The sequence below is a fragment of the Hylobates moloch genome, unplaced genomic scaffold (assembly GCF_009828535.3).
Source record: "Hylobates moloch isolate HMO894 unplaced genomic scaffold, HMol_V3 SCAFFOLD_19, whole genome shotgun sequence".
Lineage (NCBI taxonomy): Eukaryota > Metazoa > Chordata > Mammalia > Primates > Hylobatidae > Hylobates > Hylobates moloch.
In genome coordinates this window covers 46,314,193-46,328,736 of record NW_026652294.1, presented here as the reverse complement: position 1 = coordinate 46,328,736, position 14,544 = coordinate 46,314,193, and the positions used below count along the sequence as shown (strand labels likewise).

Genomic DNA, 14,544 nt, shown 5'->3' with positions numbered 1-14,544 from the left:
TTTTCTTTCTGACAGTTTGAGGATTCTCTTTCACAGCATCAAATAGCAGGACAAAGGGTTCTTTTCAACCAGGAGGTTAGTATCCGCCAAATGCTTAGCTCTTGGCATTGCCTGGCTTTCCCCAGCAAGACATGAGCAGCAGATCTGTAAACGGTCTGAAACGTCCAGTAAAATGGATAACTGAGTCCCTAACTATCACCACCCCACCGACTCCATGCAACCTTTCTCTAATTCACATTAAAATAACACAGAAACATAGAAAAGGCAGTGAAGGAAAGCTACTGTCTGAATCTCAGCATAGAGCAGAAGCAGCTGGATGTAGAAAGTGCTTTCCGTGATTTTCTCAAGCATGCTCTGAATGCAGGGGCGGACGGTGAGGGAGGCCCAGAGACCCAGGGCCTGTCACTAACCAGAAAACCACAGCATTGAGAAGTATCCTCCGCACGCTTCCAAGAGAACGTTCTTATCACCGTGCGTGGGATGCAGCTATTTACTCTGGGCTACTTGCTTAGGAGCAGAGGCTGGACTTTCAAGGTGAATATGGCCCATCAATCTGGCAGCAAGCACACTTTTTAAAGCTAAGAATCTTCTTTCAGGTTGGAGCAGCCTTTTCAACTGTCCTGCCTCAGCTGGGACATAACAAAATACCATAGCCTGTGTGGCTTAAACAAATCAAACGACAAGTAAGTAGGGACACTTCAAAAGAACAGGAAATGTTTCTAAACAGACGCTCAATCTTTAAAAATGAATCTTAGGATTTCTGTTGTAACATTAAATACATTACCTCTTCAACTTAGTACTGCATGTTAAAATGTTTGTAAGACCTATATAGCTTTCTGATTTATTTGCTTGGTTAAAGAAGCGTGTGCATGCTCTGGCATTTATTTATTACTTTTAAGAATGACAAAAAGGCTAAACTGTATGTGATAGAAAACAAACAGCATGAAAGAAAGGAAAAAATGGAAATAAGGAGCATAAAATTCCAAAGGTCAGGGAAATAGGCAAGCTGACATCAGTGTGGCGGAGTATAATGTAGGCAATTTATGGCAAAACTGGTAAAACAGAGAGTTCTACAATGTAAAAGATTAAACACATAAAATAATACAAAATCTTGCCATATCAAAAAGGGTTCACTCTACTCAGCACTTGAGACCTCTCCTGTTACAAGGGCTACTTACAGGAAATACACATGAAACAAAAAGCCACAGAGGGCAACGCAAGTGTGAAACTGAGCAATGGAATCCAACCTGAGCCCCTTCTCTGGAGGATGAGACAACAGGGACATCCACGTGGCTGTGGCGAACACCATGAGCGTGCCACCCAGATCCCCGCAGATCCCTTTTACAGGTTAGGGGCATCTTTCCCCAGCTTCAGTGTGTTTTAGGTTTCCAACAGCCCAGAAGTGCAACTCCTTTTTTGAGGATTGTCTTTGGGGTACCAGAAATACGGCGGCCAGAATATACAAGCCAGAGGTGGCTAGGAGTGCCCATACCCACAGTGGGCGTGGCCCTGAGTCGATGACTGACAGATGTGAGAGCAAGAAAGCCCTGCTCCCTGAGTCCCAGGGACAAAGGAAAAATGTGCAAAGGTATAACGTACACTCCAGAGTCCCCTTGTGCAATCCGGAACTTAGCCTGGAACCCCATGGAACTTACCCTAAATTACACCCCTCCTACCTGATGCTTCCCCAACTCAGCTTTACTCTCGTGGAACCAGAAATAAATCATTTGTGTAGGAATCCTCATGTAAGCCTCTGCTCCTGAGGACCTGACCTAAGACAAGCACCCATGTGAACCAGGCACCGGGCCAGGCACTGTTGGGGAATTAACCCCTCAGAGGGGAATCCTGCCTCCACTCGGGAAACATACAGGCCCAGTTGGGAGCCTGAGACGTGGGCAACGAAAAATGAACTACACGAGATACGATTTTCATGCTGAAAAAGTACTTTGGATTCAGAGGAGAGTGCGAATACGGGTATCGTTATAAATTGTTTTTATTAGTGGAGAATCAGAACCTAGGAAGGCCAGGTGATAGAGGACAAGTCTCTGAACACCACACCCAAGGAATGGAGACCCTAATGATCCTAAATCCCAGCTTTCCCCACACCCTTCCCTTGCCCTAGGGTCTCCAAATGGCTTTTGGGTGGATTGCAGACCTGAGCAAGATGAATGAATGACAGGCACAGTGATAGAGTTTGGATCTGTGTCCCTGCCTGTCTCATGTTGAAATGTAATCCCTAATGCTGGAGGTGGGGCCTGGTGTCAGGTGATTGGATCATGGGGGTGGCTTCTCATGAATAGTTTAGCACCACCCCCTAGTGCTGTTTTCCTGATAGAGTTATCAAGAGATCTGGTTGTTTTAAAAGTGTGTGGCACCTCCACCCCATCTCTCAGTCCTTCTCCTGCCAGGTAAGACGCCTGTTCCCTCTTTGCCTTCCGCCATGAGTAAAAGTTCCCTGAGGCCTCCGCAGAAGCAAATGTTCTCGTGCTTCCTGTACAGCCTGCAGAACCATGAGCCAATTAAACCTTTTTCTTTGTAAATTACCCAGTCTCAGGTATTTCTTTAGAGCAATGAGAGAACAGACTAATACACACAGTGAGGCCAAAGGCCACCTGCCGCAGTGCACAGCCAGGAGGCAACAGCAAGAATGGAGAAGAAATACAGGTGTTGGTTGTGAAGGAAATCTAGGGGACTTGGTAACGGATGTAACGGGGAGCAGGAAGAGATGGTTAGTACATTAGTCAGCTCAGGCTGTCATAACAAAGTTCCCTAGACTGGGTGGATTAAACAACAGAAATGTGTTACTTACAGTCCTGGAGACTGGAAGCCCAAGATCAAGTTGTCAGCAGAGCTGGTTTCCTCTAAGGCCTTTCTCCTTGGCTTGTGAACGGCATCTTCCCCTTTGTCTTCACATGGTCCTTCCTCTGTGTGTGTCTGTGTCCTAATATCCTCTTCTTATGGAACACCAGTCAGACTGAATTAAGGCCTACCCATATGACCTCATTTTATCTTAATCATGTCTTTAAAGATCCTGTCTCGAAATAGTCACCTTGAAAAGTAATGTAGGGTTAGGACTTCAACATATGAATTTGGGAGTGGGAGTGGACAATTCATCCCTTAAGGATTAGCAATACTAGTTTATGATGGAGTTGGTATTGGAGATCAATGTGAAAAGGACAGATATTTCAGTAATTGGTTAGTCACATGGGAAATAAAAAGAAATGTGATTATGTGTTAGTCATGTTGCTGCAATTATGCTGTGTAACCAACAACTTACCAAATCTCAGTAGCATATAACAACAAACATATATTTGTCACACAAAGGTCTATAAGTCAGTTGTGGCATACTGCAGGTCAGATCAGGTCTACTCCACATGTCTCTCATTCTCTGACCCAAGCCGAAGGAGTATGGCCACCTGGGGCATGCACTTCTCATGTTGCAGGTAAGGAATACACGAGAGTAAATCAAACCACACATTCAAAGTTTCTTATTGGGTGGGACATACATTATATCTGCTCACATTCTAATCACCAAAACAAGTCACATTGTTAAGCTCAACGACAGTGGGGAAGTGGAATATATTCTGCCCAAAATGAATCATGGCACAGGCAGAAAGGAAAGAAAGAATTGTGAGCAAATAATACAAATTACTACAGATTCTACCTCACACAATACCAAAAAAAATCAATTTGAGGAGGCTTAAAGACGTAACTTATGAAACATTTAAGAGAATACAGGAGCCCCAGAGAAAGTAATGTGTGAGTTGAACACACTGAAAATCTGTACCTAGCACAGGCCGGACATGGTGGCTCACGCCTGTAATCCCAGCACTTTGGGAGGCCGAGGTGGGCGGATCACGAGGTCAGGAGATTGAGACCATCCTGGCTAACATGGTGAAACCTCGTCTCTACTAAAAATACAAAAAATTAGCTGGGCATGGTGATGCATGCCTGTAGTCCCAGCTACTCGGGAGGCTGAGGCAGGAGAATTGCTTAAACCTGCGAGGTGGAGGTTGCAGTGAGCCGAGATTGTGCCACTGCACTCCAGCCTGGGTGACAGAGCGAGACTCCGTCTCAAAAAAAAAAAAGAAAATCTGTACCTAGCACAGGTCAGTAGTTGAAAACAGCATGTATACAATGGCTTTCACCTACACTGTTAAAAGGCAGGTACATGCCCATTAAATGTTTATTGAGTGCCATTAGGTACCCAGCACTGGGCCATGCACTGACAATGGAAGGCGAATGAGAAAGATAGGCTTCCTGCTGTCATAGCATTTACAGACAGCTGGAGGTGTGTGATGGTTAATTTTTTGTGTCAACTTGGCTAGTACTGAGTTATTTAATCAAACACTAATGTAGGTGTTTTTTGCTTTGAAGCTATTTTATAGATGTGGCTAACATCTACAATCTGTTAACATTAAGTAAAATAGATTGCCCTTTCACTGTGTGGGAATGTCTCATCCAGTCAGTTAAAAGCCTTAAGAACAAAACTAAGATTTCCCTGAGGAAGTGGAAAGTTGACCTCAAGATTGCAACATCAGCTCCTGCTTGAGCGTTCCAGCCTGCTGGCCTGCCCTACAGAATTTGGATTTGTCAGTTCCCACAACTGTGTAAGCCAACTCCTTGAAATAAATCTCTCTCTCTCTCTCTCTGTCTCTGTGTATGTGTGTGTGTGTGTGCACGCACCCACGTTCATCTCTGGCACAAGGAGACCCACATACAAAGGTGGCGTCCTAAGGTGTATGATTGGGGAAACTGCATGTGGTGCTTAGCATTGTAAGCCTAAGGCAGACTGTCCAGATAGGAACCTTGGATCCATCATGTGCTAGATGCACCAGGACCTTGGGTCAACTCCTACATTCTCTAACCCTGTTTCCTCATCTGTAAAATGGAGATAGTATCTCCCTCATAGGGTTATTGCAAAGAGTCAAAGAGATTAAGTATATCATGATATTTAAGAGGTTAAATGCCCATGAACAACACAGCAACCAAGTATGAAGCCAGGATTTAAACTCAGGTTTGTCTGCACTGTGTGTGCCCTTTACCCTCTGCCATATCACCTTGGTCTTTGGGAATTACACTTCAGCTTAACAAACACAGTTGCCGCAGACCACTCCTACATTGTTACAGCTTTGACTCTGCTCTACAGAGATGCCTCTTAAATGTATACCTTTAGCCTAATCCTAAGGTTGAGTTCCAGGTTTCCACTGCACTTTGCACTTTGATATGATCCATTGGCTTCAAATCTGACATATCTTAAATTCAAGCTCATCATCGAAGCCTCACCATTGACAAGTCCTGGCTTCACCTCTCTCTAGTTATATGACCCCAGGAAAGCTACCGATTCTCCAATCCTCAGTTTCCTCACTTGTTAAATGGCAGGGTTTGCCGAGATCAGGAAGGTAGACAAATATCACACATAGTTCTTCTTATGTCTGTCTGTGTCTACAGTACCTATCTTGCTTGATCTCTGGTACACTGTGGGTATTATATTGTACTTATTTATTCAACATCTATTCATTCCCTGGCACTGATTTTGACTAATTTCACAATAAGATGCATGGATTTTGTCCTAACTCACCACTTGTAGGAAAACCATCATTTCTTACTAAACCAAGTAAATTGGGTGCTCCAGTGCGCGTTTGTTTCATTTACATCATATGTTAGCATATTGCCATCTAGAGGACTAAGTGCATGCTACAAGCAAGAGGGAACTAGGGCTTGTGGAGAACGGCAACATCGTAGAAGAAATGTTTAAAAAACATTAAGACTCATCCACAGCAGTGTTGGATTTCAACAATTATGTGAAAAAAATAAATAACAGGATGTGTTTTAACTATAAATTAGAAATGAATGCCAAAGTAAATACCGGCTCATAAACTTATGATCTCTGTTAAATAAAATTTATAGGAGGTCGTTGGTTTGATGTAAGTTCCTGTACTAGGCCCCAGAAGACCAAGCCAAAATGGAGTTACTCCCGGTAAAGTTCCAGGCCACCAAGCCAAAACTACGTCGTTTATCGGACCTTCCAAGAAATCAGGAGAGAGAGGGAGATAATAGTCACATCTCCAAACAGCCAATTTTAGCCTGCCTGATAAGGAAGTTCCCTCTCCTTTAACCTTCACAAGGAAAGTAACTTTGAAACAACCAATCCACTTTGTGTTCTTTGTTTCTGCATTCAGCCTTTTTCTGCCTGTGAATACTCACTGCGCATGTTTCAGAGCAAAGCCCAATTCCCATGAAACATTCTTTGCTCCGTTACATTTATTCTGTTTAAAGTTCTTCTTCTATCATCTCTAACTTGTTCTAAACAAAATAAAAAATAAAAATGAAATCAGCATTCTTTCCTATAATTGACTGTTTTGCTGCATTTGGATTATCCATGCCATATACTACATGAGAATCTAAATTAAAGAGGGGCCACTTTAACTAGTGGTTAGGTCTCCTGACTGCTCCACCTTTAGCTTAGCAATTCGGTTTTCCATCTGAGCAAGTTACCATTATCGAGTGCTTACTGTGGGCTTGGGACTATACTGAACATTTTACATGAGTTATCTCATTTAATCCTCACAAGCTACTCCCACCTCAAGAGGGTAAGTATTTATTTGTGCTTATGACTCTCAGCCTGCTGCTTCATCTGTAAAAATGGGATAAGTGACTTTCTCAAAGTCTAAAAAAGGATATTGAACTGGATCCACATCTCAGATCTGCCTGAATCAAATACAAGTTCTTAATGATTACAGTTTACTAAATACAACAGCTTCTGCATTCTAAGAATGTCACGAGGATGAAACAATTCATGGAAAGCACTTTTTGGAGAAAGAACAACGTTTGAATGCTTACATAACAGAATGTTCACACACAAAATAGCTGTAAAGTGATGTATATTCTATTGGGATAACCAATCGCTTTACAAAAGCATTCAGTAAGGATTGCTTTTTCAGTAAACAGTAGTGGTATCTTTTCTTTCAATCTGATTCCAGGTTTGTCAATTTTGTTAATCCTTTCAAAGAACCAACTTCTAGTTTTGTTGATTTTCTCTGCTGTTTTTCAAGTCTTTGTGTTTTTTCTTTCCTTTCTAATCTATTATTTCCTTCCTTCTGCTTACTTTGATTTATTATGGTCATCTTCTAGTTTCTTAAGATGAAAGGTGAGACTGTTGATTTGAGATCTCTTCTTTAAAAAAAATAAGTGTTTACAGTTATGGATTTCTCTATAAACAGTTATAGCTGCATCCCGTAAGTGTTGGTACGTTGTGTTTTCATTTTCATTAATATCAAAGTATTTTCTAATTTCCCTTGTGATTTCTTCTTTGACCCACTGGTTACTTAGCAGTGTGTTGTTTAATTTTCACATCTTTGTGGATTTCCCAAATTCCCTTGTGTTGTTCACTTCTAACTTAATTCCATTTTGACCAAAGATTATACTTTGTATGACTTCAATTATTTTAAATTTATTGAAGCCTGTTTTATGGCCTAACATATAGTCTATCGTGGAGAATGTTCCATGTGCATTTGAGTAGAATGTGTACTCTGCTGTTGTTGGACAGAGTCTCTACAGGTGTCTGGTTTTGTTTGTTTGTTTGAGATGGAGTCTCACTTTGTCACCCAGGCTGGAGTGCCGCGGCGTGATCTTGGCTCACTGAAGCTTCCGCCTCCCGAGTTCAAGTGATTCTCCTGCCTCAGCCTCCCAAGTAGCTGGGATTACAGGCATGCGCCACCACACCCAGCTAATTTTTGTATTTTTAGCAGAGACGGGGTTTCACCATGTTGGCCAGGCTGGTCTGGAACTCCTGACCTCAAGTGACCTGCCCTCCCCAGCCTCCCAAAGTGCTGGGATTACAGACATGAGCCACCGTGCCCGGCAGATTTAGTTTGTTTATACTGCTGTTGAATCCGCTTTTTCCTAGTTGATCATCTGCCTACTTCTATGCATTATTATAAATGAAGTGTTGATGTCTCCAGCCACTACTGTTAGATTTTGACTTCTTTACCTTTAACTAGCAAAGCAACTCAGTTTTTTTTTCTGAATAAGAGTTATCAAGTGCTTACCATATACCTGGGACTATGCTGATTCTTTTATGTGGATTATCTCATTTAGTTATTAATAATTATTAAGAGTAAATTGTTATGCCAGGCTCAGAGGCTTACGCCTGTAATCCCAGCACTTCGGGAAGCCAAGGGAGGCAGATCACTTGAGTTCAGGAGTTTGAGACCAGCCTGGCCAAATTAGCCTGGTGTGGTGGTGCAGGCCTGTAATCCCAGCTACTCCGGAGGCTGAGGTAGGAGAATTGCTTGAACCTGGGAGCAAGGGGTCGCAGTGAGCCGAGCCAGCGCCACTGCACTCCAGCCTGGGTGACAGAGAGAGACTCTGTCTCAAAAAAAATAGTAAATTAATTGTTAATAATTATTCAATTGTTTAGTTTTGTCAGCTTTTGTTTCATGTGTGGGATTTTTTAAGTGCATATTTAAGTGTTATGTCTTTCTGATGAATTTGTCCTTTTATCAATGTGTGATGTCCTTCTTTGTCCCTTGAAACAGTTTTTGCCTTAAAATCTACTGTTTGACATTAGCATAGTCACTCCAGCTATCTTTTGATTACTGTTTGCATGGTATATCTGTTTCTATACTTTTACTTTCTACCTGTGTCTTTGAATCTAAAGTGTGCCTCTTGCAGACAACATATAGTTGGATCATGTTTTTTGCCAATCTGTTTTTTGTTTTTTGGCTTTTTTTTTTTTTTTTTTTTTTGAGATGGAGTCTCGCTGTCACCCACGCTGGAGTGCAGTGGTGCAATCTCAGCTCACTGCAACCTCTGCCTCCTGGGTTCAAGTGATTCTCATCCCTCAGCCTCCAGAGTAGTTGGGATTACAGGCGCCCGCCATCACACCCAGCTAATTTTTGTATTTTTAGCAGAGATGGGCTTTCACCGTGTTGGCCAGGCTGGTCTTGAACTCCTGACCTCAAGTGATCTGCCCACCTAGACCTCCCAAAGTGCTGGGATTACAGGCGTGAGCCACTGTGCCCAGCCGCCAATCTGTCTTTTGATTGAAATATTTAACTGGTTTTCTTCTAATATAATTACTGATAAGGTGGGAGTTACTTGTGGGATATCTGCTCTTTTCCTTTTATGCATCTTATGTCTTTTGATTTAATTTCTCCACTACTGCCTTTTGTATTAAATAGGTATTTTCTAGTATATCATTTTGATTTCCTTCTTGTTCCTCTTATTCTATTTTTTGAGTTTTTATCTTAGAGGTTGCCCTAGTGACTACGATTAATAAAATATGCAAAAAGTAGGTTCAGATTAATGCCAACCTAATTTCAATAATACTCAAAAACTCTGGTATAGCTCTATTCCCTCCCTCCTCCTTTGTGCTATTATCATCATACAAATTGCATCTTTATAAGTTATAACCCTATCAACATTATTTCATAAGTATTGCTTTATGTAGTTGTCTTTTGGGTCAGACAGGAAAAGAATTACAAACAAAAATACATTTATACTATATTTCGTATTTACCTATGTAGTTACCTTTAATGATGCTTTTTATTTCCTCATGTGGATTGGAGTTATTGTCTAGTGTCCTTTCATTTCAGCCTGAAGAACGTCTTTTAGCATTTCTTGTAAGGCAGGTCTGCTAGCAGTGAATTCGCTTAGTTTTTATCTGGGTATGTTTTCTTTTTTTTTTTTTTTTTTTGAGAGGGGGTCTCACTCTGTCACCCAAGTAGGAGTGCAGTGACACAATCAAGGCCTCAACCTGCCAGACTCAAGTGATCCTCCTGCCTCAGCCTCCTGAGTAGCTGGGACCACAGGCACATGCCACCATGCCCATCTGTTTGTTGTATTTTTTGTAGAGATGGCTTTTTGCCATGTTGCCCAGGCTGATCTCAAATACCTGGACTCAAGCAATCCTCCTACCTCGGCCTCCTAAAGTACTGGGATTACAGGTGTGAGCCACCATGCTCATCCTTTCTTATAGTTTTGAAGGATAGTTTTGCTGGATCTAAAATTCTCTGTTAATTTTCTTTTAGCACTTTGAATATGTCATTCTACAGCCTTCTGACCTCTGTAGTTTCTGATGAGTGGTAGGCACTTAATCTTATAGAGGATCCCTTATATGTGATAAGTTGTTTTCCTCCTGCTACTTTAACGATTCTCTTTGTCTCTGGCTTTTAACAGCTTGACTATAATGTGTTTAGTAATAGATCTCTGAGTTTATCCTAGTTATAATTTGTTGATCTTCTTGAATGTGTAGCTCATGTATTTCATTGAATTTGGGGAGTCTCAGCCATTATTTCTTCAAATATTATTTCTGCCTTTTTCTCTTCGTTTTCTGGGAACTCCTATAATGCATATGTTGGTAACTTGATAGCACGCCACAGATCCCTCAAGCTCTGTTCACTCGTCATTCTTTTTTCTTTCTGTTCCTCGGACTGGATAATTACATTTGTCCTATTTTCAAGTTTGCTGATTCTTCTGCCTGTTTAAATCTGTAAACCCCTCTAAGAAATTTTTCAATTATAATTTTTTAGCTCCAGAATTTTTCATGCTTTTTGTTTACTGATGCTTTCACTTTGTTTATACATTCTTTTCCTTTCTCGTGTTCTTTGTCCATGGTTTCCTTTAGTTTTTTTTTTTTTTTTCTGGGGGGGAATTTACTCCATTGGCAGGAGAAGTTGCTGGGGTTATAAAAGATTGTTAATTCAAATGATAGAAGTTGGTTTTTTTTTTTTTTTTGCACTCCCCTGTGCAGGAGGATTTAATTTTATTAACTTTTAGGGTACATGTGCACAACATGCAGGTTACATATGTATACATGTGCCATGTTGGTGTGCTGCACCCATTAACTCGTCATTTAGCATTAGGTGTATCTCCTACTGCTATCTCTCTCCCCTACCCCCACCCCACAACAGTCCCTGGTGTGTGATGTTCCCCTTCCTGTGTCCATGTGTTCTCATTGTTCAATTCCCACCTATGAGTGAGAACATGCAGTGTTTGGTTTTTTGTCCTTGTGATAGTTTGCTGAGAATGATGGTTTCGTTTCATCCATGTCCCTACAAAGGACGTGAACTCATCATTTTTTATGCCTGCATAGTATTCCATGGTGTATATGTGCCACATTTTCTTAATCCAGACTATCGTTGGACATTTGGGTTGGTTCCAAGTCTTTGCTATTGTGAATAGTGCTGCTATAAACATACATGTGCATGTGTCTTTATAGCAGCATGATTTAGTTTTTAAAGCATATTTAAAGGTTGACAAACTTCTTGTTTAGTAGATCTAATGTCTGGGTTTTCTCAGGGATGGTTTCTGTTTTCTAGGTTTTTTCCCCCATATATAGGCAGCTGTAATTGCTGTTTCTTCACATCTTTTGTTGTTGTTGAAAACTGGAAAATTTAAATGTAAGGTGGCAACTCCGCAAATCAGATTTGTCCCACACCCCCCCACCCTTGTGGGGTTACTGTTTGTTGTTATTTTTATTGCAATGGTGGTATGTCTAGTACCTTTCCTGGACTAATTCTGTTTAGTCTGTATTCTTTGTCATGTTGCAGTCACCAAAATCTCTGCTTGGTTACTTTAGTCTTGAGCATATAATTAGACAGGGATTTCCTTAAGTGGTTGAAGCAGTAAGTCTCTCACCCTTACCTGACTTTCTAGCTCCCAACAGTATTTTGGCACTTTTCAAAGTCTCTACAGACATTGCACTCCCTTTATTTTTAAGTTTTCTGGCCAGTCTCGTTTGTCCCAACTAGTATAGCCATGTCAGCCAACTGTGCTGTTTAAATAATTGCCACCAATTGTTTATGACAAACAACCTGAGGATGGTTTCCTCATTGAGTGACCTGAGTTGGGTTAAATGAAGACAAGCCCTGTGATTGGGACTATTCCAGGGAGCTGCCAGACAGGTCAAAGAGTGATGGGATGGGGATGGGGCTTCTTGGATAACTCCAAATCTATCTTGGGGGGACTCTAAATTCCTTCAGCAGTTTCTAAGCTACTGGTTTTCACAGCTACTGTGGTCTCAAGGTTGCTGATTTTCAAGGCTACTGTGGAGCCGACGAGAAGAAGATGGGGACAGGACAAGTTAAAACACCACAAAGCTTATTGATCATACAGAGTCAGCCTTTTTCTCAAATACATTTTCTTTGGGTTGTTGCAATCCTTTGGTTAATTTCCAGAGTTTCGAAAAGTTTATTTTGATCATTTCTGCCAGTGTCCTCGTTGATTTCATGCAGAATCAGATATTCAAAGATCCATACTCCACCATTCTGGAAATGTTTCTCTATGATTTTTTTTTGATGGGATACATAGGATCTCTTAAATTAATATAAGCAGCATCTACTACATTCACTTAGAACACTAGACATTACCACCCATGATAGACCATCTAAATGAGAAAACTGCTTCTCTTCTCAAATTTCATAGAATGTCCATGCTGGTTTCCAAAGCACATGGCATCTACCTTCAGTAAGCAACACAGAATATTAGAATACCAGAGTTCAGGTTCGTATCTATCCACTCTCCAGCTCCAACTAAGAGGGCCTAAGGGACAGACTGTTCATCAGTGACTGTAGACTAATGGTTTTCACCCCTTCAGGCCCACAGCCACTTTTTATCAGAAATATTTTTAAACATGTTTTATTATTCTAAAACACAAACAATATAACTACGTGAGGCATATTTTTAAATCATCTATCATCATTAAAGGTAACTTTAATATCTAACTGTAATGTAACAGAGAAATAAAAGGGAGCAACTTATGGTAATGTATAATTCAATCTGGAGATGGCCAAAACTCCTGATGACACAATAATTAGATGCTTGCATATGTACATATAATTACCATTAATGTGCCCACTACAAATGCAGACTACTGCAGTAGTTTTGACTTGGAACTCAAATGCCATGAGCAATGTTGCCACTAGTGACAGTTTTTAAAATGATAGAAAACTCTTGGTTATGTACTGAAAAAAGACTACAAACTTCCCTCACTTAACTGGTAAATTGCATTTTTGGGCAAATCAAGTATTGCAGATCTGCAACAACAGAAATATAAAATGGAGTTATAATCTAAGCTCAAAAAATGTCAATGTCCACCAGTCAGAGATCATGAGGAACAGATCTGCGGTTGAATCGAGTTGGGTTTATCAGCACATTTTTGCACAAGAGAGATCACACGGTGTGCCTCAGTATGAGGGTGCCGGGAAGGGCTTTTTATAGGATTTGGGGTTGTGTTGGGTGATTTCAAGAAGGGCTCCATGAATTATGGTTTTACTCTGGATTGAGTGCTTTTAGAAAGCAAGGGAAATTCTAAATGAGTGTACATATTGAAATTGTTAATCTAGGAGGAAGAAAGAACAGAGTGATCTAATGGGTAATGCAGCAACTATCACATATGTAAGCCAAGAGACAGGTATGTTTGGTCGCTCTATGATTTACACAGAATCTTGCTAAGTTCCAGCATGCCTATGGAGTGTCTTAATTTTTGTCTTCCTCCACCACACTCAGAGTAGCCTTGTCAGATGTTGGTGTTATATAAAATTGTTTATATTCAACAGAATATAATAGCCTAGCCATTAGGGCCAGGTCAGCTTCCAGCTGACAGCTGTAGGGGTTGCTTTTCCTTTCTCATTATAAACAGGATTTCTATGTACATAATTATTCAGCAAAGTACAAAGAAGTCATGAGATATAGGACAATTCTTTGTTGTCTAAAACTGTCCTATGCTCTTCAGGCACCTAGCATCGCTATTCACTTTCACTCACATCCCTTTCATTGGCCATTGTTAACCACATGGCCTCAAATTAATTAAGGAAGCTGGGAAATGTAGAACAAATGGAATGTTTAGTAAGCATTACTATCTCTACTACATGCAACCTTCAATAAATTATTTTACTTCCCTCAGTATTCGTTTCCTACCTGTAACATGAGGTTACATGGTACATAATGGTCATTCTTCCCTCTTGGGGAGAATCACATGAGATAATACATAAAGGAACTTTAATAAGCTCTAAGAGTTACAGAGATTTAAAAGGCCCATAGTACCTATATGTTGGAGTTAATGTGCCATCACTTCTATACACACACACACACACACACACACACACACGCATCCTTACCTATTTAGAGGTCTGGGTCAAAGAATACATACTCTGAGGGATGTAGAATTAGAATGTGATTTTACTAGGGCCGGGCACGGTGGCTCACACCTGTAATCTCAGCACTTTGGGAGGCCAAGGTAGGCAGATCACCTGAGGTCGTGAGTTCAAGACTAGCCTGACCAACATAGGGAAACCCCATCTCTACCAAAAATACAAAATTAGCCACGCGTGGTGGCGGGCACCTGTAGTCCCAGCTACTTGGGAGGCTGAGGCAGGAGAATCACTTGAACCCTAGAGGTGGAGGTTGCAGTGTGCCAAGATCACGCCACCGCACTCTCTTGGGCAACAAGAGAGAAACTCCATGTCAAAATAAAAAAACAAAAATGTGATTTTACTTCCATTTTACTAGCACCATTCAGTCAATTCACCTGTATCCAAG

At 40.9% G+C, this 14,544-nt stretch overlaps 1 protein-coding gene across 4 annotated transcripts in view; it reads right to left on the bottom strand.

Annotated features, from left to right (window-relative positions):
• Positions 1 to 14,544, bottom strand: part of LOC116458311 (Golgi apparatus membrane protein TVP23 homolog B) — a 111,856-nt gene that overhangs the window by 68,569 nt on the left and 28,743 nt on the right. For 3 of the 4 annotated variants that reach the window (XR_009211217.1, XR_004245287.2, XR_009211218.1), the window contains exon 8: positions 2,810 to 6,306. The gene's annotated coding sequence lies outside the window, so the exon portion shown is untranslated. The remainder of the gene's footprint in view (positions 1 to 2,809; positions 6,307 to 14,544) is intronic. The other variant, XR_009211216.1, reaches the window with a different exon arrangement.